This window comes from Vulpes vulpes, chromosome 12 (assembly GCF_048418805.1).
Source record: "Vulpes vulpes isolate BD-2025 chromosome 12, VulVul3, whole genome shotgun sequence".
NCBI classification, from domain to species: Eukaryota; Metazoa; Chordata; class Mammalia; order Carnivora; family Canidae; genus Vulpes; species Vulpes vulpes.
Window position 1 is genome coordinate 97,892,928 of NC_132791.1, and position 27,715 is coordinate 97,920,642.

A 27,715-nucleotide genomic window follows, 5' to 3' on the forward strand; every position below is an offset into this window, starting at 1 on the left:
AAATATGTAGGACCTCTGCAAAAAGAACTACAAAACATTGCCAAGAGATATGAAAAAATACCTAAGTAAAGGAATGTTTCCTGTTTCTCAATTCAGAGAATTGATATTGTTAAGCTATTAATTCTCCTTAAATCATTCTTTAAAAATTTTATGAATTGTGCTTTTAATATCAAGTCTATGAACTCTTTATCTCAGCCCAGATTATGAAGATCTTTTTCTATATTTTCTATCTAGGAATTTATAGCTTTATGTTTTACATTTAGAGGTATGATTTATTTGAGTTAATATTTATATAGGGCATGATGTTTAATTTAGATCAAATCTCTTTGTCTCTCTCTCTCTCACTCTCTCTCTCTCTGAATGCCTAACTGTTCAACACAATTTGTTGTAAAGGTTCCTCTGAATTGCTTTTGCACATTAATAAAAATTCACTTGGTTTATCCAGTCTCAGTTCCACATGTAAACAGTGTAGAAGTCACTACTCCCATCATTGCAGTAAGAAAAAAATGTGAACAACCTGAAAATCAAGAACTTCTTCCGACCCAACAGAGAATTGAGGCTAAAACACAAACCTCTACACTGAAATCTGTGGAAACAAGCAAAAAATACAAAGAATCACAATATCAGCATATGTGGAGCAGAAGCTATTGGAAAGATAAACTGGTAGAATCATTAAATGGTGATTTTGGTGAATTGCCAGGGGATAAAAGTGCATTAGTTTGAGAGTGGAAAAACTACCGAAGACTCAGTCTTATGGGATACTTTCATCAGTTTTACCACCAAGAACTCCATTAGTTTCTCAGGTAAAGAACCAAAAAGAAACAAGAATTTCCTCCTGTTTTTGGTAACAGGAGGAGGAAAGAAACCATTTTTTAAATACTCTCAAGGAGTTCACATATCCAAGAACTGCTCTCCAAAGGAAAAAAATTTTACCAGAATCTTATTTACATGGGAGAAGGAAAATCAAGCCACTGAAAACTAAAAAACCTGAGATTTAATTATAAAATTATAGGATGCTTCCTCTCTTTTACACATTACCACCACATCAAAGGGGTTCCAGGATAATACGTGGGTTACAATGGAGAGACCTGCAAGATAACAACTCTATTTGAGATAGAATACTTAGGGAAATCCAAAAACAATAGAGGAGAAGAGAGAAAGGGAAACTAGAGGAAACTGAAGCCTCTGAAACCTACAGATAGCAAACATTAAACACGGCCCAATTCATAGAATTAACATAAAACCTCTTACTAATGACATAGTAACATAATTTAATACTGTACATAATTTACATCTTGTCCATATGTCTCCTGTCAACAAAAATTTATAAGGCATGCTACATGTCAAGAATGAAAACAGTTCAGATAGATAAAGCAAACATGAAAACCAGACTCAGATATGAAAATGCTTTGGAATTCTCAGAGAATTTAAAATAACTATGCTTAATGTACCATAGGATCTAATGGGTAAAATAGATACCTTGCAAGAACAGATGGGTAATTTAAGTAGAGAGATGGAAACTTTATGAAAAAATCAAAGAGACATGTTAGAAGTCAAACACTAATGAAGAATGCCTTTGATGGGCTCATCAGTAGAATGAAAATGACCAAGGAAAGTGAGCTTGAAGATATATCAATAGAAACTTTTCAAACTGAAATGCAAAGAGGGGGAAAAAAGGATAAAAACAAAACAAAAGAACTGCGGAAAAACTATAAACGTTGTAATAAACATGTAATTGGAACTCCAGAAAGAAAAGAGAGAATAAAATCAGAAGAAATATTTGCAATAATAATGACAGAAAAATTTCCAAAATTAGTTGCATACACCAAAGCACATATCCAGGAAGCTCAGATAATTCCAAACAGAGTAAACACAAAAATTATATATGTACACATATTATATTCACATTTGGAAAACCAAAACCAAAAAGAAAATCTTGAAGGGAGTCCATGTTAAGAGAAGAAAGAAAGAAAGAAGAAAGAAAAAGAGAGAAAGAGAGAAAGAAAGAAAGAAAGAAAGAAGAAAGAAAGAAAGAAGAAAGAAAGAAAGAAGAAAGAAAGAAAGAAAGAAAGAAAGAAAGAAAGAAAGAAAGAAAGAAAGAAAGACGGAAGGAAATAGAAGAGAAAGAGCAAGCCTTACCTATAAAGAAACAAGCACAGGAATTCCATTTGGAATGATACAGGAAAAATGACAGTAAAAAGCTCTAGGTTCTTGTACACACACACACACACATGCACACACACCATTTTAAAAACAGACAGAAATTATTAGACACGATTTTATAAGAACTGTCAAAGATTCATACCTTCTAAGTGAGCACAGAATCAAGAAGACCCTTTGCCCCATGGGCGAAGGATACTGGCACCACCTGCCCCATGTCCTGCCTTAGCTCCAGTCACGCGACCAGTGTGCTGCTTGCAAAGTACTCCAGGAACCCCAGCTTGCACTCCCGTTAGCTTCAGCTGTCCTTCCAGGGCATTCTCTGTACAGAGAGCCTAGAGACTGCCCTAGCCCATCCCTACTTCAGCTTTAGCTGTCCTAACAGGGTGTCCACCTGCAAGAAGCCCAAAGACCACCCTGACCTTGCCCACTTTGGCTGCTCTGTTGAGGCATCCTCTCTGCATGGAGAGACTTGAGACTTCCTCACTTGCACTCACTTCAGCTTCAGCTGTCCTGCCAGCTGAAATCTCTGCATGGGGAGCTTTGGAAACACCCTGGCCTACACCACTTCAGCTCTGGCCAGCCCAGCAGGTAGCTCCAACACAAAGTAGCCCAGGTCTGCTAGCCCATGCTAGCCACAGATCCAGCCAACCAGCAAAGTAATCAGGCACAGCCAACACTAGGGATAACTCTACACAAGATCATTCGTTGAAGTTTATGAGAAATAACTGTTCCACCTAATTCATAGAAACAAAAACAAAAAGTGAAGCAAAATGAGACAGAGGAATATGCTCCAAATGGATGAACAAGACACAACTTCAGTAAAAGAACTAAATGAAATAGAGATAAGAACAATGTCTGATAAAGAGTTTAAAGATATGGTCATAAAGATGTTCAGACTGGAAAGAAGAATGAAAGAATTCAGTGAGAATTTTAGCAGAGAGAAAATATTTTAAAAGACCAATTAGAGTTGAAGAATTCAGTAACTGAAATGAAAAACACACTATAGAGAATCAATAGTAGAGTAGCAGATGGAGAAGAATGAATGAGCAATCTGGAAGACATGGTAATGGAAGGACCCAAACTGAAAAGCAGGAAGAGAATAGAAGGTAGAATTTTTTAAAAATGAAGATAGATTAAGGATGTCCTGAACAACATGAAGTGAACAAACATTGACATTATAGAGTTCCCAGAAAGATAAAATAGGGTCAGAAAACTTATTTGGAGAAATAATAACTAAAAATTTCCCTAACCTGAGGAAAGAAACAGACATTCAGATTCAGGAATCACAGAGAGTTCTAAACAAGATGAACCCAAGGAGGTCTACCCTATGACACATAATAATTAAAATGTGAAAGATTAAACATAAAGACGAATTTAAAAAGCAGCAAGAGAGAGAAGCAAATAGTTGCATACAAGGGAAACACCATAAAGCTCTAAGTTGATTTTTCAGCAGAAATTTTGCAGGCCAGAAGGAAGAGGAAGGATACACTCAACATGCTGAAAGAAAAAAACTCTACACCCAGTAATGCTCTACCTGGCAGGGTTATCATTCAGAATTGAAGGGAAAATAATGAGTTTCCCAGATCAAAATTAAAAAAAAAAAAAAAGTTAGAGTTCATCACCACTGAACCGGCCTTATAAGAAATATTAAAGTAACCTCCTATGTGAGAAAAAAAGGTCATAATTAGAAGTAAGAATATTATGAATAAAAAGATGTAAAATATGACAACATATACATAAAATTTGAAGGTGGGGATAAAAAAAGGTCTTTAAGATTGCGTTCAAACTTAAGTAACCATCAACTTAAGGTAAAGTGCTATATACTTAGGATGTTACACATTGAACCTTATGTAACCATCAACCCAAAACAGTGTCTTTGAATGATACATTATACCAGATGGACTTCACAGATATATACAGAACATTCCATCCAAAATCAGAATACACATTCTTGTCAAGTGCACATAAAACATTCTTCAGGATAGATCACATGTTAGGCCACAACAGAAGTTTTTATAAACTTGAGTAGATTGAGATCATATCATGTCTTTCTTCTTTCCACAATGGTATGAACCTAGAAATCAATCACACACACACACACAAAAAAAAAAAACCCTGGAAAAAACGCACACAAACATGTGGAGGCTAAAGAACATGCTACCAAAGGGTCAATAAGGAAATCAAAGTGGAAACAAAAAAATAAACAGAGACAAATGTAAATGAAAGCACAATGGTCCAAAGTCTTTGGGACAAAGCAAAAGCAGTTCCAAGGGGGAAATTTATAGCAATACAGGCTTCCCTCAAGAAACAAGAAAAATTTCTAACAGTCTAACCTTATATCTAAAGGAACTAGAAAAAAAAAAAAAACAAGGTTAGTACAAGGAACAAAATAATAGAGCAGAGCAGAAATAAATGCAATAGCACTAAAAAGAAAAAAAAAAGATTAATGAGGGGGAGCTAAAGATGGCAGTGTAGTAGAAGGATGCTAGGCTTGCTTCATCCCTCAAACACAACACGCTAACTATCAAATTATTCTAAATACTCAAGAAATCAACCTGAGGACTGACAGAAAAAAATTGCACAACTAGGAGAGAAGAGGCCACATCGAGGAAAGAAGGAAGTATGGAGATAAGATGTGGTTTGGGGAAAAACAAATCATGGGTGCTGCAGTTGGGAGGAAACACCAGTTGTGAAGAAAGGCAAGGGAGAGTGGAGCAATGAGGGATACATACAAGGAGAACACTTGCCCAAAGCCATTGGCTGGGTAAACGAGAGGGCTAATTTTCATGAGTTTTTGCAACCAGAAGGGCTCAAAGACTGGAGTTTTAGAGGTCAGCAGGCTTGTCTGAGGATGCTGCCCTACTCCTGGAGAGGAGACACACAAGCAACCCCAGTGCAGACAGTACCATCTGAGGATTGCCTAAGGCACAAGGGAAGAGACTGTTTGCTCTTCTTGGAGCACATCTGTGAGAGATGGCATTTGCAGAGAGGTGGCATCTCTTCAGAGATGAAAGGTTTGGCAGGTCATATTTCCCTTCCCAACCCCTCAGCATAGGTGCAGAGACACCTGCTGAGTGCAACTAACCAGGACGCTGGCTGTTTAGCCTGTTTTGCTCCAAATCCCATAGCCCTGTCCTCTGGCATAACTGCCGTTTCAGGTCAAACCCACATCAGTCCCAGCATAGTTGACCCTCCCCTAAAGACAAGTGCAGGCCCCTGCCACAGCACGTCCCTAAATTTTGGAGTTTTAAAAGTCAGCAGACATGGCTGGGATAGAGCCCAAAGTGCACTGCACTGCTCTAGGCAGACAAGCAACCCAAAGACAGACAGCATGAAAACAGTGATCTGAAAAATGTCTGGGAGGTACAAGGGGAAACTATTCGCTCTTCTGGGAATGCTTCCCTGTGAGCAGCAAGCACAGAACTCCCTCTCTGGGGACAAAGGAGCTGGCTGGCACCATTTCCCTTCCCCACCTCTCAGCATAAACCAATGTCAGTAAGCAGCACAGTGCCAACACTAACTGCCTGACCTGCTTACAACAAGTCCCACGTCCCTACACTATGTTGGCACTGCTTTTCTTGGGAAAGTGTGCCTAAGGCCTGGGACAGTGGGCCTCTTCCCCAGAAGACAGGCAGAATCCCCTGCACGCACCACGTCTATCTACCACAGAACTCTGCCAGGCATCAGTCTCATTTAACAAGCAGACCAGAGCACACGTAGTTAGAACTCACCACACTCTGCCCAAGGGCCAAACACTGTCCATTGCAGGCAAGGAGAGCCTCTGTAGAATACTGGCTTGAAGGACAGAGCAGTCAAAACACAGCAGCACAGCGTGTGCAGCACACATCAGAGACACTCTGAAGCACCAGATCCTGGATACTGTATGACTTCTTCCTCATAAAGCCAACCCTCTCAGGGGCAGGAAACATAACACGCTATCCTAACACAGAGAAGTTAGAGACCTAGACAAAAAGCCAATATGGAGAAATTCATCCCAAAGGAAAGAACAAGAAAGGGTCATAACCAGAGATCACATGATCCTCTAGAGAATCTGCTCCTCTAGAGCAGAAAAAGCACTTGACAAAGTGCAACTTCCATTTGTGATAAAAACCCTCAACAAAATAGGGATGGAGGGAACATACTGAATATAATAAAGGCCATATACAAAAGATCCCACAGCTAATATCATCCTCAATGGGGAAAAACTGAGAACTTTTCCTCTATACCAGAACACAACTGGGATATCCACTCTCAGTATTCTTATTTAACATAGTACTGGAAGTCCTAACCTCAGCAATCAGAAAACAAAAAGAAATAAAAAGCATCCAAATCAGCAAGGAGGAAGTCAAACTTTCACTATTTGAAAATGGCATGATACTCTGTATTAGAAAACCCAGAAGACTCTACCAAAAAAATTGCTAGAACTGATTACAGGAATTCAGTAAAGTCGCAGAATACAACATCAGTTTACAAAAATCGGTTGCATTTCTATACACCAATAATAAAGAAGCAGAAGGAGAAAGCAAGGAATCAATACCATTTATAACTGCACCAAAAACTGTAAGATATCTAGGAATAAATGTAACCAAAAAGGTAAAATATCTGTATTTTGAAAACTATAAAGCACTAAAGAAAGAAATGAAAACTGATGACACAAAGAAATGGAAAACCATTCCATGTTCACAGATGGGAAGAACAAACATTGTTAAAATGCCTATACTACCCAAAGCAATCTACACATTTAATTCAACCTCTATCAAAATACCACCATTTTTTATAGAGCTAAAACAAGCAATATTAAAATTTGTATAGAACCACAAAAGACCCCAAATAGCCAAAACAATCTTGAAAAAGAAAAGAAAAACTGGAGGCATCGTAATTCTAGACTCGAAGCCTATATTACAAAGCTGTAGTCATCAAGACAGTGTGGTACTGGCACAAAAACAGACACATAGATTAATGGAACAGAATAGAGAACCCAGAAATGGACCCACAACTATATAGCCAACTAATTTTCAACAAAGCAGGAAAGGATAATAATATCTGGTGGAAAAAGACCGTCTCTTCTAGATGGTGTTGGGAAAACTGGACAACATGCCAAAGAATGAAACTGGACCACCTTCTTACACCATACTCACAAATAAATTCAAAGTGGATGAAAGACCTAAATGTGAGACAAGAAACTATCAAAATCCTAGAAAAGAACACAAGCAATAATCTCTTTGACATTGGCCACAGAAACTTCTTACTAAATATGTTTCCTGAGGTAAGGGAAACAGAAGCAAAAATAAACTATTAGGGCTTCTTCAGATAAAAAGCTTCTGCACAGTGAAGGAAACAATCAATGAAACTAAAAGGCAACCTACAGAAAAGGAGAAGATATTCGTAAATGACAGATCTGGTAAGTGTTAGTATCCAAAGTATATAAAGAACTTACAAAACTCAGCGAAATAATCCAGTTTAAAAATGGGAAGACATGAATAGATATTTTTCTGAAGAAGATACACAGATGGCTGAGAGACACATGAAATGATGCTCAACATCACTTATCATCAGGGGAATACAAATAAAAACTACAATGATTTATCACCTTATACCTGTCAAGGGCTAAAATTAACAACACAGGAAATAACAGGTATTGGCAAGGATGTGGAAAAAGAGGAATCCTCTTGCACTGTTGGTGAGAATGCAATTGGTGCAGCCACTGTGGAAAACAGTATGGAGGTTCCTCAAAAAGTTAAAAATAGTACTACCCTATGAGCTGGCAATTGCATCACTATTCGAAGGACACAAAATACTGATTTGAAGGGACACATACACCCCGATGTTTACAGAGCATTATCAACAATAGCCAAATTATGGAAAGATCCTAAATGCCCATCAACTGATGGATATATATATATATATTTTTGGAATATATATATATATTTGAATATATTTTTGGAATATATATATATTTGAATATTACTCAAGCACAAAAAAAGAGTGAAATCTTGCCATTTGCAACAACACAAATGGAGCTGGAGTGTATTATGCTAAATGAAATAATTCAGTCACAGAAAGATAAATGCCATATGATTTCGCTCATATGTGGAATTTTAGAAATAAAACAAGTGAAAATGGTGGGGAGGAGCAAACAAAAAAAAAACAGACTCTTAAATGTAGAGAACAAACTGAGAGTTGTTGGGGGGAGGATGGGTTAAATGGGTGATGGGTATTAAGGAGGACACTTGTGATGAGCACTGGGTATTGTATGTAAGTGATGAATCACTGAATTCTACTCCTGAAACTAATATTACAGTGTGTGCTAACTAATCAGAAGTTAAACAAAAACTTAAAAAAAAATAAAATAAAATAACTGAAAAGAGATTTTAAAAAACCCACCAATTTTTCTTAAATCCTTTCAGAAAATAGAGGAAGAGGAAACACTTTCAAACTCATCCTATGAGACCAGCATTACCTCAATACCAAACCAAACAAAGAAATCACAAGAAAAGAAAACTATAGATCAATATCATTGTGCATATTGATGTAGAAATCATCAATAAATATTTGTAAAGCTAATCAAAACAGGATATTAAAAGTATTATATATCATGACCAAGTGGTATTTTTCCCAGAAATGCAAGTGCAGTTCAATATAAAAGACCAATGAATAGAACATAACACATTAATAGAATGAAAGGTGGAGATAATCAACATGTAATCATATCAATAGATGTAAAAAAGGTATTTGGCAAGGTCCAGCATAAACTCACGATAAAAGCACTCAGAAATTAGAAATAGAAACTTCCTTAACATGATAAACTACATTTATGAAAAGCTCACACTAAAATTTTACTCAATGGTAAAAGACTGAAATCTTTGGCAGGTTCTTAAGAAGGTAACCACAGTCTTACCTATGACTCATCCATCATCCTCCAACTTATTTACTCAAATGAATTGAAAACTTATATCCAACCTGCATGTGAATGTTTATAGCAGCTCTATTCGTAATTACCAAAAACTGGAAGTAGCCAAGATGTTCTTCAATATGTGAAGGATAAACTGTGGTATACTCATGAGATAGAATATTATTCAGTAGTAAGAAGAAATGAGCTATCAAGCCACAGAAAGACATGAGGCACTTAAATGCACATTGCTGAATGAAAGAAGCCAGTCTAAGAAGGCTACATATTGTTTGATTTCAATTATGTGACATTTTGGAAGAAACAAAACTATGGATACAGTAAAAAGATTAGTGGTAGAAAAAAAAATTAGTTGTTGCCAGAAGTTTGCGTGTAGAAGAGGAACAATGAATAGAGGTGAAGCGCAAGAGATTTTGGTGGTGGGAGGAAGTAAAGATGGTGGAAGAGTAGGGGACCTCGTTTTATCTGGTCCCCTGAATTTAGCTAGGTAACTATCAAATGATGCTGAACACCTATTAAATCAACCTGAGATGTAAGAAAGGAATTGCTGGAATTCTACAAATAGAGAAGCGACCACTTTTTGCAAGGCAGGAGGTGTGGAGAAGTGAATCTGAGGGGACATATATCAGAGGATAAATGGTGGGGTGGGGGGGAGCCTCTGTAAACCCACTACTGGAAAGTGATATAGCCTTGGAGCAGGAAATCAGAACCTTTAGAAGTCTGCTCTGGTGAGAGATGTCCCTGCCTGAGAGGTGCTCAGTGGTGAAGTGGGGCAGTGTGTTCTAGGATCCCCAGGGTCACAGAAACATGGGGGTTCCTGAGCCAGCAGAGTTCCCAAGCTTTGGAGTGGGGAAACTGGTTAGGGTTACCAAGCCCAGGAGGGGGCTCTTGGCTCTCTGCAAGAGTCACACACATAAGTGAAGGCTGCTTATCCCTGAGGGTTTATTGAAGAGAGAGGACCATGATCCTTCAGCTCTAGGGCTGGAGATCGGGGTACAGCAATTTTTATTTTTATTCTCTAAGGAGGTGCAGAAAGCCCCCAGGGAGCAAAAGCCACGTAGAGCAACCAGAAGCAGCTCACACTGAGCCCAGCCCCCTGGCAAGGGGTGGTGCTACTCCACCCAGGCAAAGACACCTGAGAATCAGCGCAGCAGGCCCTCCCCTAGAAGACCAGCTGAAACAAAGGCAAACATCAAGTTTACAGAGCACACAGGACTGCAAAACTCATTTAAGTAAAATGTTAGAGATGGAACTCAGGATAACTATTATAAAGTCACTAGTTCAGCTTGAAAGAAGCATAAAAGGCTAAAGAATTTCTTAGTGCAGAAAGGAGATCTAATCAGGCTGAAATTAAAAATACTCTGAGATGCAGTCTAAACTGTATGCTTTAACAGCTAGGGTAAATGAGGCAGGAGAGAGAATAAGTGACACAGAAGACAACCTGATGCAAAGGAAGGAAGCTGAGGAAAAGAGAAAAAACAGCTAATAGCCCATGAAGATTGGCTCCAAGAGATAAGTGATGGCTTGAAAAGAAATCTGAATTATTGGAATTCGTAAGGGTGCAGAAAGAGAGAGAGAGAGAGAGAGAGTGCCAGAAGGTATATTTGAGCAAATCATAACTGAGAACTTCCTTAATCTGGGGAAGGAAACAGGCATTCATATCCAAGAGGTAGAGAGGACCCCTCCCCACATCAACAAAAATAGTTCAACACCCCAACAATAATAGTGAAGCTTGCAAATTTCAGAGATAAAGAGAAAATCCTGAAAGTAGCTTGAGACAAGAGATTCCTAACAATTAGAGAGAAATATCAGATTAACAGCAGACCTCTCCACAGACCTGCAGGCCAGAAAGGGCTGGCACGATATATTCAGGGTCCTAAATGAGAAGAACATGCAGGCAAGAATACTTTTCCCAACAAGGCTGTCATTCAGAATAAAAGGAGAGAGAAAGAGCTTCCAGGATACGCAGAAACTGAAAGAATATGTGACCACCAAGCCAGCCCTGCAGGAAATATTAAGGGGGACCCTGTAAGCAAAGAGGGAGCCCAAATGTAACATAGACCAGAAACAGAGACAATCTGCAGAAACAGGAACCATACAGGTACAGTGGCACTAAATTCATATGTTTCAATAGTTATTCTGAAGGTGAATGGGCTAAATGCTCCAGTCAAAAGACACAGGGTATCATATTGGATAAAAAAGCAAGACTCATCCATATGCTGTTTACAAGAGACTCATTTAAGACCTAGAGACAACTCCAGATTGAAAGTGAGGGGGTGGAGAATGATTTATTTTGCTAATGGACATCAAAAGAAAGCTGGGGTAGCAATGATCGTTATGGGATAAATTAGATTTTATTTTTTTTTTTAATTTTTTTATATAAATTAGATTTTAAACCAAAGACTGTAGTTAGGGATGAAGAGCGACACTATATCAGGGAGCAGCAATTATATAAATCAGTTGATAACCAAACTAAAGAAGCACATTGATAATAATACAATAATAGTGGGGGCTTCAACACCCCACTTGTAGCAATGGATACATCATTTAAGCAGAAGATCAACAAGGAAACAAGGGCTTTGGATGACTCACTGGACCAGGTGAACTTTACAGATATATACAAAGCATTCCATCCTAAAGCAACAGAACACACACTCTTCTCGTGTGCACATGGAACGTTCTTCAAAATAGACCACATACTCGGTCACATATCAGGTCTCAGTCAGTACCAAAAGATTGGGATTATTCCCTGCATATATTCAGACCACAATGCTTTGAAACTTCAACTCAACCACAAGAGGAAATTTGGAAGGAACTCAAACACTTGGAGGTTAAAGAGCATCCTACTAAAGAATGAGTGGGTCAACCAGGAAATCAAAGAAGAATTTTTAAAAATCATGGAAACAAATTAAAATGAAAACACAGCTGTTCAAAATCTTTGGGATACACCAAAGGCAGTCCTAAGGAGGGAAGTACATAGCAATAAAGCCTTTCTCAAAAAAAAAAAAATTAGAAAAGTCTCAAATACATAAGCTAAACTTATACCTAAAGGAATTGGAGATAGAACAGCAAGTAAAGCCTAAACCAAGCAGGAGAAGAGAACTAATAAAGATGAGAGCAGAAATCAATGAAATAGAAACAGGAGAACAGGTCAATGAAACTAGAAGCTGATTCTTTGAAATAATTAATAAGATTGATAAACCCCTAGCCAGACTTATCAAAAAAAAAAAAAAAAAAGAGAAAGGACTCAAATTAATAAATCATGAATGAAGGAGGAGTGATCACGATCAACATGAAGGAAATACAAACAATTTTAAGAACATATTTTGAGCAACTATATGCCAACAAATTAGGCAATCTAGAAGAAATGGAGGCATTCCTGGAAACTTATAAACTACCAAAACTGAAACAGGAAGAAATGCAAAGCCTGAACAGACTCATTAGCAGTAAGGAAATTGAAGCAGAGTCCAGGGCTGGATGGCTTCCCAGGGGAATTCTACCAAAAATTTAAAGAGGAACTAATACCTATGCTTCTGAAGTGGTTTCAAAAAATAGAACTGGAAGGAAAACTTCCAAATTTATTCTATAAGGCCAGCATTACCTTGATGCCAAAATCTGACAAAGACTCCCTCCAAAAGGAGACTTACCCAATATCCCTGATGAACACGGATGCCAAAATTTTCACCAAGATACTAGTCAATAGGATCCATCAGTACATTAAAAGGATTATTCACCACAACCAAGTGGGATTTATTCCTGGGCTGCAAGGATGGTTCAGCATTTGAAGGTCAATCAATACGATACATCACATTAATAAAATAAAGGACAAGAACCATATGATCCTTTCAATTGATGCAGAAAAAGCATTTGACAAAATATAGCATCCTTTCTTGATTTACACTCCCCACAGTGTAGGGATAGAGGGAACATACCTCAATATCATAAAAGCCATCTATGAAAAGCCCACGGCAAATATCATTGTCAGTGGGGAAAAACTGAGAGCTTTCCCCTAAGGTCAGGAACAGAACAGGGATGCCCACTCTCACCACTGTTGTTCAACATAGTACTACCGGTTGAACTTGTTCTAGCCTCAGGAATCAGAAATGGGCAGAAGACAAGAAGAGACATTTCTCCAAAGAAGATCTACACACGGCCAACAGACACATGAAAAAATGCTCCACATCACTTGGCATCAGGGAAATAGAAATCAAAACCATGATGACATCTCACCTCACACCAGTCAGACCAGCTAAAATTAGAAGACAGGAAACAACAAATATTGGTGAGGATGTGGGAAAGGGGAAACCCTCTTACACTGTTGATGGGAATGCAAGCTGATACAGCCACTCTGGAAAACAGTGTGGAGGTTCCTCGAGAAGTTAAAAATAGAGCTGCCTTATGATCCTGCAATTGCACTACTGGGTACGTGCTCCAAAGATACACACGTAGTGATCCAAAAGGGCACCTACGCCCCAATGTTCACAGCAGCAATTTCACGATAGCCAAACTGTGGAAGGAGCCTCGATGCCCTTTGACAGATGAATGGATAAAGGAGATGTGGACCATATATACAATGGAATATTCCTCAGCCATCAGAAAGGATGAATACCCACCGTTTGCTTCAACATGGATGGAACTGGAGGGTATTATGTTGAGTGAAATAAGTCAATCAGAGAAAGACAATGATTATATAGTTTCACTCATATGTGGAATATAGGAAACAGAGCAGAGGATCATAGGAGAAGGGAGAAAAAACTGAACGGGAAGTCATCAGAGGGGGAGAAAAACCATAAAAGACTCTGAACTATAGGAAACAAACTGCAGGTTGGGTTGCTGGAAGGGAGGTGGTGTGGGGTGGGGTAATTGGGTGATGGGCATTAGGGAGGGCATGTGATATGATGAGTACTGGGTGATAAGCTGATAAATTATTGAACATTATTTGAAACTAATGATGTACTATATGTTGGCTAATTGAATTTAAATTTAAAAAAAGAAATTTTGGTACTGTGCAACCATTCTCTATGGTACTGTAAAGGTAGATCCATAACATCATACATTTATCAAAGATTATAAAACTTTACCAACAAAGAATGAAACTAAATGTATGCAGACTTAAAAATAATAACTTAGGAGGTCTAGAGATCCCTGGAAATATGTAGACTGTGGCAATTAAACCTAACTGTATTACAACCGTATGGAACAACCTCATTGAAGGGGGTAGCAAAAGATGCTGACCTAAGTTACTTTGGAAATGAGTGAAGTCTGGAAGACTAAAGACAAAAGGAATTTCCCCCAAATACTTTATTATTTTTTTTTTTTTAAAACTTAAGGTTTTTTTTTTAATTTTTTATTTATTTATGATAGTCACACACAGAGAGAGGAGAGAGAGGCAGAGACACAGGCGGAGGGAGAAGCAGGCTCCATGCACTGGGAGCCTGATGTGGGATTCGATCCTGGGTCTCCAGGATCGCGCCCTGGGCCAAAGGCAGGCGCCAAACCGCTGTGCCACCCAGGGATCCCTCCCCCAAATACTTTAGTCAACAAAGTCAATTCTCATGGTGTAGAAATGAATAATTATGACACTGCTGTATATGTATACTAGAATTGAATAATTGAGTAAATAGATGGTGGGTGGTGGCAGCCAGGTCTCTTGGCATTGAAATGGGAACATATAGATAATGAAGAAGAGGAGATTAGAATAATCCACATGGAAGAAGAGGAGACCAGAATAATCCAGGGATAGAACTGAAGACAGTAAGAACATGATATACATATGGATGGCTACATAGAGAAATATTCATAGGTAAATGCATATATAGTGGTGGGGATACACACACATATTTCTTTTTTTAAGATTTATTTACTTATTCATGAGAAACAGAGAGAGAGAGAGAGAGAGGCAGAGACACAGGCAGAGGGAGAAGCAGGCTCCATGCAGGGAGCCCGATGTGGGACTCCATCCCGGGTCTCCAGGATCACGACCTGAGCCAAAGGCAGCCGCCCAACCACTGAGCCACCCAGACGTCCCCACACATATATTTCTTTGCTCTTCTGTTGACTGTCTAAAAGAAATCACACTATGCAGTAGCAGTGAACATACCTAATGCCTAGACCTTGGTTTGTTTGTTCAAAAGATTTTATGTATTTGACAGGGAGAGAACACAAGCTGACAGAGCAGCGGGCAGAGAGAGAAAGGGAAGCAGGCTCCCAGGACCCTGGGATCATGACCTGAGCTGAAGGCAGACGCTTTACCAACTGGGCCACCCAGGCGCCCCTAGACCTTGGCTTCTTTTTTTTTTTTTTTTTATGATAGTCACAGAGAAAGAGAGAGAGAGAGAGAGAGAGGGAGGGAGGCAGAGACATAGGCAGAGGGAGAAGCAGGCTCCATGCACCAGGAGCCCGATGTGGGATTCGATCCCGGGTCTCCAGGATCGCACCCTGGGCCAAAGGCAGGCACTAAACCGCTGCGCCACCCAGGGATCCCTAGACCTTGGCTTCTAAAAGAATTCCCAATGGCCAGAGCTAGAACACTTTGAGGGAGAAAAGTAATACATTGGATTATAACATAATTGGATGATAACCAAGAGTGTAAAATAATATCCATCAGTCCACATTGATACAAATAAGTGACTAAATAAGTAAATAAATAAGAAGAGACAAGTGTCTTATGCAGAAATTTCCAAATAAATTATGTAGATGGAGTGGGAGGCATAACTCCCACGGAGTGTGAGCTCCACGAAGTGACTTCTTTCCAAATAATACAGCATAAAAGGGGGGGAAATAGAATCCAACTGCTTAATCCAGTTGATCAAGGTCAACATCAACAGTCATATTTATACTATGTGTCCTTGATATGATATGATATGTCTTCTGGTATTGAATAGACGTGGTAAGAGTCGATATCCTTGCCTTATTCCTGCTTTTATGGCAAAAGTCTATTTTTAGCTATAGGTTTCTAGATGCTCTGTATCAGATTGAAACCATTTCTTTCATAAGCTTGCTGAAAGGTTTACGATTTAATTTTTTGTGAATAGACATTAAATTTTGTCAAATATTCTTTTTTTCAAATATTCTGCATCAATTAATATGATCATGTGTTTTTCTTCATTACTGTATTATGGATTACATTGATTTTCAAATATTAAACCAGATTTCATGCCTAGGATAAACCCCATTTTGTCATGTTATTTATACTTTACTGGCTCTGAGTTCCTAATACTTTTTTGATACCTTTTTAAAATTGAAGTATAGCTGATACACAATGTTACATTAGTTTCAAGTGTGCAACATAGTGATTCCACAACTATGTTATGCTACATGCTCACCACAAGTGTAGTTCCCATCTATTACCCATCTATTACCGTACAGTGCTATCACAATACCATTGACTGCATTCTCTATGCTGTACCTCGCATCCTCATGACTTTTTCATTCTATAAATGGAAGCCTGTACCTCCCACTCCCCTTCATCCATTTTGCCCATACCCATCCCAACTCCTCCCCTTTGGTAACCATCAGTTTGTTCCCTGTATTTATAAATCTATTTTTGCCTTTTTAAAAATTTGTTTCATTTTTTAGATTCCACATATAAGTGAAATCATATGGTATTTGTCCTTCTCTGTCTGACATTTCACTTAGTACAGTATTCTCTAGGCCATCCATGTTGTCACAAATGGAAAGATCTCATTCTTTTTTATGGCTGAGTAATATTCCATTATATATATATAAATGAATAAATTCCATTATATATAATTATATATAATTTATATATAATATATATATAAATATAAATAAATATATATATATATAATATCCTCTTTATCCATTTATCTATGGGTGGACACTTACATTGCTTCCATATCTTGGCTATCATAAATAATGCTGCAATACACATAGGAGTGCACATACCTCTTCAAATTTTTGTTTTTTTCTTTTGTTTTTGAGAGAGAGAGAGAGGAGAGAGAGAGAGAGAGAGCAGAGACAGCATGAATAGGGGAGTTGCAGAGGAAGAGGAAGAGAGAGAATTTTGAGTGGACTCCCCACTCAGTGAAGAGCCTGACACAGGACTCGATTTCACAACCCTGAGGTCCATGATCTAAGCTGAAATCAAGAGTCAGACGCTCAACTGACTGAGCCAGATGCCCAAAGTGTTTTTGTTTTCTTTGGCTAAACACCTAGTAGCAGGATTACAGGAAATTGTATGGTATTTCTATTTTTAAGCTTTTGAGGAACCTCCATACTGTTTTCCACAGTGATTGCACTAATTTACATTTCTGCCAACAGTGCGTGAAGGTTCCTTTTTCTCCACATCCTTGCAACACTTGTTTCTTGTCTTTTTTATTCTATGAGTTGCTAAATATTTGTTGAGGATTTTTGCATTTATATTAAAAACTTATAGTGGTACAGTAGTCTATAGATATAGTGGTCTAAGATTTTCTTTTTATACTGTCTTTGTTTTTGCTATCGTGATAATACTAGCTTCATAAAATAAGTTGGGTAGCACTCCTTCTTCTATTTTCTGGGAGAGATTGTGTAGAACTGATGTTTTTTATTATAAAAATATTTGGTAGAACTTACTGGTAAAACCACATGGGCCTAGAGATTTCTTTTACAGAAGGCTTTAATTATAAATTCAGTTTTATTCAAGTTGTCTAATTCAGGTTGGGCAAAATTTAGTAGTTTGTATTTTCAAAGAATTGGTCCATTTCATCTAAGGTTTATGTGTATAGAGCTATGCTTACAGTATGTCATTGGCTTCTTAGTTTTTGATATCCACAGGTTTGTAATGATATCACCTTTGATAATTACATCAATAATTTGTCTTCTTTTCTGCTTCCTCCGTCTAGGATTTATCAATTTTGTTGACATTTCAAAGGACCAGCTTTGAGTTGTGATTTTTTTTCACTGTTTTCTGAGTTCAGTTTCATAGATTTCTACTCCTATCTTTATTATTTCCTTCCTTCTGCTCTGTTGGGTATATTTTGCTCTTCTGTTTTTTATTTCTTAAGATGGAAGTTTAGATTATTGATTCAAGACTTTTCTTTATGTTTAATATAAGAATTGAATGCAAAAATTTCCCTCTAAGTACTGCTTTAGCTGAATCTCACACATTTTTGTATGTTGGATTTTCATTTTTACTCAGTTCAAGATAGTTTCTAATTTCTCTCAATACATCCTCTTCGGCCCATGGATCATTTATGTGTGTTGCTTAATTTGCAAGTGTGTAGTGACTTTTTACCTTTCTTCTGTGGGTATCTGGTTTAATTCCATGATCTTCAGAGAATATATTTGGCATGATTTCAATTATTGCAAACTTGTTATGACTCAGGATATGGTCTATTTTAGTTAATGCTCCATGTATACTTGAAAAGAATGTGTATTCTGCTGTTGTTGAGAGTAGTTCAATCTATTACTGAGATAAATGAATTCTGATGAGAAATCTGCAGCCATTTGAAGTGTTATTCCCCTATAGCTAATATAGGAATATAGCCTATATTGGCTAATATAGCCAAAGAAGCCCTTTGGCTTCTTTCAAGATTTTTGTTTTGTTTTGTTTTTAGTTTTCAATAGTGTCATTATGATATATGTGGGCATGAACAGCAGTTCATGTTGTTTGGGTTTGAATTAGTTGCATTATATCTTTTACTAAATTGAGGAAGTTTTTAGTTATTTTTTCTTCAAATATTTTTTTAGCAGTACACTCATTCTTTTCTTCTTGGACTCCAATTATACCAACCTTTTGTTATTGTGCCTCAGATTGTATTCCTGAGGCTATATTTATCTTTTTAAATCATTTTTTTCTCTGTTATTTGGATTGGATACTTTCTATTGATTTATCCTCAAAGCCACTGACTTCTCTTCTTGTCTTTCCATTGTGCTACTAAGATAGTATTTTGGTTCTTGTATTTTTCAGTTTTAAAATACCATTTGTTTCTTTTTTATATCTTCCATTTATTTGCTGAGATCTTTTTGCTTTTTCATTGGTTTCTAGACTATCTGTGATTGATCACTGGAGCAGAGATGGGGTGGATTGGACTTATTTTATCTAATCCACAAAACCACAAAACCAAACAAGACTTGATATTGTTCATATTGTTTTACTGTAGAGTTTTACCAAGCAAATGATTTCACTCAAGGAACAAATGATTTCATTCTTAATCAAGTTAATGCATAGTGTAGAGAAGGGGCTTCACTCCCCAAATCACTTTTTTGAAATTAAGCTCATATTAAAATCTGACACGGACAGAAGGAGAAAGAAAATCATGGGCTAATCTAATTCATTAACATAAATGTAAAACTTTAAAGTTTTTTTTTTTTTTAGGACTTTATTTATTCTATTCATGAGAACCACAGAAAGAGAGAGAGAGAGAGAGAGAGACATAGGCAGAGGCAAAAGCAGACTCCATGCAAGGGAACCCGATGTGGGACCCAACTCTGGGACCCCAGGATCATGCCCCGGGCCAAAGGCAGGCGCTAAGCCACCCAGGAGTCCCAAATGTAAAACTTTAAAACCAACTACTAGCGAACAGAATTCATCAAAAGATAAGAAAGATAATACATAATGGCCAAAGTAAGTTTCCCAGGAATGGAAGGCTAGTTTAAAATTAGGAAAACGATCACTAAAATTTACTATATCAATAAAAATTAAAAACAGGATTATCTCAATATATAAATACAAATATTTGATCCATTCAACAACTATTCATCAAACTAATAGTGAGTCCTTAAAAGCTTTCACATTAAGATTAGTAACAAGATAAGGATGCCCATCTATCATACAGAGGTGTCCCTAAATACAAAAAAAGGCAAAAATGTACAAGAATTGAAAAAGAGGACATGAATGATCATTATTCACCGATGAGTGATGCCCGATTGGCATAAGAGCACCCTATGCACTCCCGTTATTTGTGGGAAGGCCAGGGAGAAATTCTGACAAGGGAAAGAAACAGAGATGGTAACAGCAGGAGGAGGGGACAATTCTCTTCCTCAGTTTTCTGAAAACTGCCATTGGACTGGGTTCTCTGCCCAGCGCTTATACGTGAATACATGTAGATACCTGGATGACAAGAGCGCAGAACAATCCGAAAGAAAATATTACGACACCAACAAAATCATATTTTTTTTTCATCTCTTGTTTTGGTCTTCAAGTCTTATGCCTAGTTTGTACTTTGTTGTTGGGAACGGCAATCCATTGAGGGTGCTGAGCTCCCTGCAGATTCCTATCAAGTACCCTGAGAACGCTTGCGTGCTCTCTGCCTGGGCTGTGCTGGTAGTGGGCAGCTCAGTGGATGAGCTAACATCTCTCCCCAGGGAAAAGCAAGCTTGTTTCTGCTTTCTGTAAAAGCAGTGAACCCCGAAGCTTAATGTTCCTCTGCTGAATCGCAGCCCCGTGGTTGTGGGGGCACCCATGGAGGGCCTTTGCATTGCCTTCACAGGACTTGGGTGGCCTGCGGAACCAACACAAGACGACATGATAAGCTCTACCTGCTGCTTTTGGTGTGAGTAAAGAATGAAGCTCTTTGTCTCTGGCCCTAAAGTCTCATGTCTTCTGTCAGCAGCCATGAAACAGGATGTAACAGACTAACTTGTTAGCTTGTAAGTAGGGTAAAATCCTAGAACCTGCCCAGCTCTTGACAATTATGTAGTCCTAGTTTACTGATTTCTTGTGTGCAACACTCTCCATGACCAGGCTGTATAGGTTGTGCCTAAGAACACATGATTTTTCTAAGTATGTAATGTTACATCAAATATGACATAATTTACTTAATCCAGCCTGATGAAGTTTTGGAATAAAGGTGAGGTCCAGAGCCGACGACCAAGAAAGAATTCTTGAGACATCTTTGGTGCAAGATGGTGATTTTTATTAAAGCGTGGGGACAGGACCCGTGGGCAGGAAGAGCGGCTGCCCCGGGCCTGTGAGGGGGGGTTGACCATGTACCTGAGAGTTGGGAGGGGTGTGAGGATAGCGTCCCCTCTAAGGAATTTTGGAAGCAAGGTTTCCAGGACCCTGAGGGGGCTGGCTGCTGTTGGGAAAGGTCGCTTATTACCGTCTAATAAAACCTGAGTCATGAGACCCTTTAGATGTGTATCTGTGGGCCATGTGCTTGGGGGATGATCGCCAGCATGTATCTTGGGGGGTAGAGATAAAGGAACTTCCTAAAGGAATTTCTATAATATGTTAAAGTAGATTTACAGGTTCCTGGGGGGTCGGGCTGAGATTGCCTGTTGTCCTCAGCAAAGTATGAATCTCCAGGCAGTTGAGTCCGTAGAGGAAGGTCCCTCTGCCTGTTTCAAGGACTTGTCAATGTGCTGCCCTGGGGTCGTGCTTTGTCCTCAGCTGGCCCTGCTCCCCCATCACAACCCATATTTATGATCCTTTTCATTAAAAAAAATCTATAACTTAGTGATTTTAAAAATAATTTCTTAGGACAAATTCTCAAGAATGAAGTTAAAGTATTGAATGTAATGAATATTTTCTTTTTTTTTTTGTAATGAATATTTTCTTTATAAATTGTCCCATTACTGCCTGAAAGAAAAAAAATTAGTAATAGAATATAGCCTACAAAAGACGCATTTCATTTTTTTTTAATTTAAATTCAGTTTGCCAGTATAGAGTATAACACCCAGCTGGTGCTTATAACAACCTCCTTAATGCCTGCCACCTGCCACCCAGTTACCCCCCCCACCTCCCCCCCCTTTTTTTCCCCCACCTCCCCTTCTGCAACCCTTTGTTAGTTTCCCAGGGTTAGGAGTCTCTCATGGTTTGTCTTCCTCTCTAATTTTTCTCACTCAGTTCCCCTCCTTCCCTTATGGCCCCTTTCATTATTTCTTATTTTTCACATATGAATGAGACCATATGATAAAAGACTCATTTCAGATTGAAAATGAGGGGGTGGAGAAACATTTATTATGCAAATGGATGTCAAAAGTAAGTCAGGATAGCAATACTTAGACAAATCAGACATCTTTGATTTTGTGTTGTTTTTATGTTGCTTTGGTATCAGGGTAGTACTGGACTCATGGAATGACTTTGAATGTGTTCCCTCTACTCTAATTTGTAAGATTTTGATAAAGATTGTCAGTAATTATTTTTTTCAGTGTGATAGAATTCACCAATGAAATCATGCAGTCTTGGGCTTTTCTGTGCTGGGTGATTTTTGATTCCTAATTTAACTTTCATTCTTGTTACTGGTCTAAGAAGATTTTCCCGTTTCCTGGATTCAAGATCCATGATTTAATCTTGGCAATTTGTGTGTTTTTAGGATTTATCTGGGTTTTTTCCCTAAGTGATCTGAATCATTAGTATATAATTGTCTATAGTAATCTGTTATCACACAATGTATTTTAGTGGTATCTGTTGTGTTGTTTTCCATTTCTCCTTTTGGTTTTTGAATCTTCTTCTTTTTTTTTTTCTTAGTGTAGTTAAAGCGTTGCCAATTTTGTTTCTGTTTTAGGAGAAACTAGTCATCACTTCCAATGTTGTGTCATTATTTATTCTGGTCTCTTATTTATTTTTTATTTTTCTTTGATATTTTCTTCCTCTACTAAATTTCAGTTAAGTTTCTTCTTTTTCTAGTTCCTTGTGGTGTCATCTTAAGTTGTTTATTGAAACTTTTTTTCTTAATACATTTCTTAAAGCATTTATAGCATAGATTTCACTATAACATCTGCTTTTGCTGTATCCCAGAGGTTTTAGAATATTGTATTTTCTTTCCTCTTGTTCTGACACATATTTTGATTTGCTGTTTGATTTCTTATTTGGCCTAATATTTGTCCAGTACTTGTGTTGTTTAATTATTTACATGTTAAATATTTACATTGTGGATTTTCCGGCTTTATTTTGTTCTTTTAGTTTTGTACCATTGTGGTTGGAAAAATATACTTGGTATGATTTCAAAAAAAGAAAAAGAAGATATAGTTCTATGGTTAAAAATAATCATAAGTGGAGAGTGTGTTTCATGAAAGCACAGATTGTATCACAGGGATTTGATTCTAGCTGTCTTCTTTTTTTTTTTTTTTACGATTCCATTTGTTTATTCATGAGAGACACGGAGAGAGGCAGAGACACAGGCAGAGGGAGACGCAGGCTCCCTGTGGGGAGCCCAATGCAGAACTTGATCCTCAGACTCTGGGATCATGACCTGAGCTGAAGGCAGATGCTCAACCACTGAGCCACCCAGGTACCCTGAATCCAGGTATTTTAAGAGTAGCCTTTGAAGGGATCCCCGGGTGGTGCAGCGGTTTGGCGCCTGCCTTTGGCCCGGGGCGTGATCCTGCAGACCTGGGATCGAATCCCACGTCAGGCTCCTGGTGCATGGAGCCTGCTTCTCCCTCTGCCTGTGACTCTGCCTCTCTCTCTCTCTCTGTGACTATCATAAATAAATTGAAAAAAAAAAAAAAAAAAGAGTAGCCTTTAAAGACTTAGAAAGATTTGATTTTATAAAATATTAAACATACTAATTCATGAAAGCTATTTACCATTTGGGTTACTTACTTATTGTGAAAGCTTTATGCATATTATTAATTGTAGCTCCTGGGTCAAATTAGGAGATAGCACACATTAGGAATTTAATGTAAAGAATTGTGAACTATGATAATTGTGAACTATGACATAAGATATAAGACAACTCTGTAAGCTTCCTTTGGGCTGAGAGACAGTAAGAACCACAGAAAGGCGGACACTGGTTGGGTTCAGACCTGTTGGAGAAAGTGTGGCAAAGAAATTCACTGCTATGCTCCCGCGGGAGCTGAAGTGGAGGTGCCGAGAGGGCAGGAGACCTCCCCGGAGGTGCAGGCAAGCGGCAGCATCTGCAAAAGGGGGCTGTGCTTTGCCTGCAGGGACTGCGCTAAGGGTGTCCTGGCCACGGCCCGAGCGGGAAGTGCGTCCCGCCTGCGGCTGCACAGGCTCCACTAGGCGTCCTGACGCCACACCATGGACGCAGCCCAGGGCCCCCTCCTCTGTCCTGGCCTGTCCCCCCCGAGCCTCCACCAACCAAGCTTAGTATCATACTTGCTCTGGGGGAGAAAATGCTTAGGGAATTCTGCTCATCACGCAGCAAATACTAGAGGTGGCACTGGGGCCGAGAGGCAGTAAGTGGAAGTCATTCAGCCAACTGTTCTGGAAGGTTTATTTGACCGTAGTCCCATCAGAGCCCTCTTCGGTGGGCGGAGTGGGGGGCATGTCACTGCCCGAAGTACCGGGCGGTGGGCAGTGGACAGTGGGCAGGCTCTCGGTCCCCTGCCTCTGGGCCCGCACTCCCGCTACCCTGCCTTCCGACGTCTGGTGGAGCAGCAGGCCACGCTCATCTGGGCGCCTTCAGCTCCAGGGAAGGGCCGCACACGGTCCCAGAGTCGGTCAGAAAACAGCTGCAAGGGGGCTCCTGGGGGGCTCAGCGGGCCAGGCCCCGGCCTCTTGGCTTCAGGTCAGGCCCTGATCTTGGGGTGTGAGACTGGGCCCGCGGCCGGCTCTGAGCTCAGCGGGGCAGGCTGCTTGGGATTCCTGCTCTCCCCCTGCCTCCGCCCTCCCCTCGCTTGCTCGCTCACTCTCAAATAAATGAATGAATAAATAAATAAAATCTAAAAAAGAAAGCAAGAATAGAAAAGAACTGGCTAGGTGATCCCTGGGTGGCTCAGCGGTTTAGCGCCTGCCTTTGGCCCGGGCCACGATTCTGGAGTCCCGGGATCGAATCCCACGTCAAGCTCCTGGCATGGAGCCTGCTTCTCCCTCCTCCTGTGTTTCTGCCTCTCTCTCTCTCTCTCTCTCTCTCTCTCTGTCTATCATAAATAAATAAATAAATAAATAAATATTAAAAAAAAAAAAAGAAAGAAAGAAAAGAACTGGCTAGAAGCTGTCCCCTGCCATGGCCTCCAAGCAACCAAAGCCCCAACGCCTTTCCAGCATGGTTAGGAGCCAGTTAGCTAAACCAGTGCCCCTCAGTCAAAGGCCAAAGGCACCGGATACACAGGTTTCTGGTGAGCCAGCCACCTCGGGTCTGATTCGCAGTCAGGGGGTGGGCACCAGGCAAGAGGGAAGCCGCTGCCCGCACAGAGCAGCCCCGAACTCCAGACCTCCAGGCCTCAGAAGCATCAGCGCACCTCCTTCCTAAGCAGGTGCAGGGCTCGGGCCTGGGGTCCGGTATGAGCACCCCAGGTTCTGTATGAGCACCCCACACGCCTGCCCTCTAGAATGCGAGCACCTGGCTCACACACCTGTGACCGGGGCGTCCTTGGGGTCCAGCGCCTGCGTTGCCAACTCTGCAAACGTGGATCCATTTGGCAAAGAGCAGAAAACAGGCTCTGCTTGGGCCCCGTCGGAGAGGAGCCAGCGACCGCGCTCGGGCGGCCTCCCTGGAGGCACCGGCAGCAGCACCAGGCCGAGACTAAACGGGGCAAGCCAGCCCACCGTCTCCCGCACCTGCAGCTCCAGGGCCCAGGTGCTCTCAGGGACCCCCTGGGGCTGGCGCTGTGCCTGGGGTGGGGGGCGGAGGTGGGCATGGTGGGGCCCTAAGCCACAGCTGCAGTGAGAAAGCCAGGGCCTCTGCGGGGACCCCAGGGTGCAGCACTTGGCTCCCTGGCCCTGCTCGGGGGGCATCTCCGCTGCACCTTCCGTGGTCAATGGACCGAGGGCTAGTTCATCCTGGGGCAAAGCAAGCCCTCATCGAAGGGCAGAGTGACATCCCACACGAGGTGTCCATAACAACCCTGGAGGGCAAGTGCAGGTCTGTATCCTCGGGGGACGGAGGCAAACGGACATTCCCTGCCACATGTGGTGGTTACCCGCGTACCTGTGTGTACCCCGTCCAGGTGAGCAATTCATTTAGAACATGGCCTGTGTGCTCCCCATCTGTAGGTATTTAAGGGACCAGCATTGCACATAATTGCTTGATAAACATTTATTGGATAAAAAATAAACTTATTTAGTAGATTGGAGGTTTAATTTGATAAGATGGAAAACAAAACAAAACAAAACAAAACCAGTAGGGATTCTCATTTTACGGAACGTCTAACCCAAGTATTCCTGAGCACAAACCTGAAGGAAGCCAGATCCACAGCATTTTGGCGGCTCAAAAGACAAGCTCTCGCAAGCATCCTGTCCAACCAACACAGCTGGGGACAGCTGCGCGCTGAACCAGCACGGGGGGCCCTGGCAATGGCAACCCCAAAGGAGGTGCACTTGGCCAAACCACAGCCCAGTCAGCCAGAAACGAACGCTGGGGCTTGAGGGGAACCCTGTCCGCCCAGCTCATCTCTACTCCATCTAGGGGAGCTGGTGACTACTCAGCAGCCTTCGAGCCGGCCTCTTTTAACAAGCAGATCAGAGAGGTTCGACCTCAACCGGGCTGTCTCCCTCCTCCGATCCCAGGGGAGCCGTGGCTGACGTGCCCACTGATGAGGTCCCCCAGGGAAACCTCTTTCTGTGACGTCCAAGGAAGACTGTTGGTCGCCGTGCTGGGCACTGGCTCCGCGAGGGCTGTCGTCTGCTCAGATCAAGGGTCCTGTCGAGGGAGAGCCCAGGACAGAGCGCACAATGCGTCCTTCCCTTTTCCACTCCTGGAATAATAAGCTGCTGGCCATCCTGCATGGGATCTGGGCTCTAAAGCGCTATGGCTCCGACCCGTGCAAAGGCTACGCTCCTCTCCTGGATTGATCTACTTGTCTGAGACTTTTCTGTGTGCCCACAGAGGCCTCCACCGAGGCGTTCACACTGACCGCCCACGGGGCGATACTGGGAGTGGGCCACGCCAGATACTCTGCTTGCAGGTGGGGAGCACGTGTGAGGGGCTGCACGGATCTCAGACTCCCCTTGCAGTGCGGGAAGCGGTGCGGCCGGGAGCTGAAGAGCCTGTGCTCTGGCCGTGGACCTGGGGTGTGACCGGGCCGCCTCCTTTCCCTCTAGCAGGGCTCCAGCCCCTCTGTCTAGGGACCCTACTCATGGTACCTACCAAGGACCGGATGACACTCTTCTGTAAGGTCTGTAACACGGCGCACGGCACAGACTCAGCATCCTACAAACATCGGCCACTGTTACGGTCAGTGTCCAATGACAAAGTGAGCTTACCGTCCGGGCTAGGTGTCCGGGAACCTTCACCAGGAGGGAAGGGGGAAGGTACCCATCCGTCCAGGGTTGGAGGACAGCGTCCGGGGCTCACGCCGGGACCTGCCACTAGAGGGAAGCAAATGCACAGCGGGCTGTCTCCGCCGCTCCGGCGTGACCCGAGTACCTGAGAGTATCCAACTGTCAGGTCCAGGAGCTCCGCTCTGCCTCCGTGTAGACCCAGGAGGCCTCTGGGGGTCCTGTCCACTCTCTGCAGGCGCAGGTGCACAAGGAGGACCCTGCGGTACAGGGTCAGCGGCTTCACCGCTCCGAATCTCCCCAGGCCATGTGATTAGAATCGATACTTTGGGAAAGTGCTGACTCACTCAGGCCACCGATCCATGTGTGAACCACGTTAAATAGAAAACAAACAGAAAGAGCTGTGACAGTCATCGGAGGATTTTCCTTCAGGCCGCCGGACTCGTCAGGTGGATCACTTGTTGTGAACCCAGGTGACCTCGATAGTCTTGGCCCGGCAATGCCAGGTCCAAGCTGGCCGACAGCCTGGCCCCATGGAAGGAGCAGGGGTGGCACGAAGAGAATGTCCTTGA

General features: G+C 41.0%; 1 protein-coding gene across 1 annotated transcript in view; it reads right to left on the bottom strand.

Annotated features, from left to right (window-relative positions):
- RIPK1 (receptor interacting serine/threonine kinase 1) overlaps positions 1–27,258 on the bottom strand; it is a 76,206-nt gene extending 48,948 nt beyond the window's left edge. The window contains exon 1 of the mRNA XM_072729224.1: positions 27,129–27,258. The gene's annotated coding sequence lies outside the window, so the exon portion shown is untranslated. The remainder of the gene's footprint in view (positions 1–27,128) is intronic.
- Between the last annotated feature and the right edge of the window lie 457 nt (positions 27,259–27,715).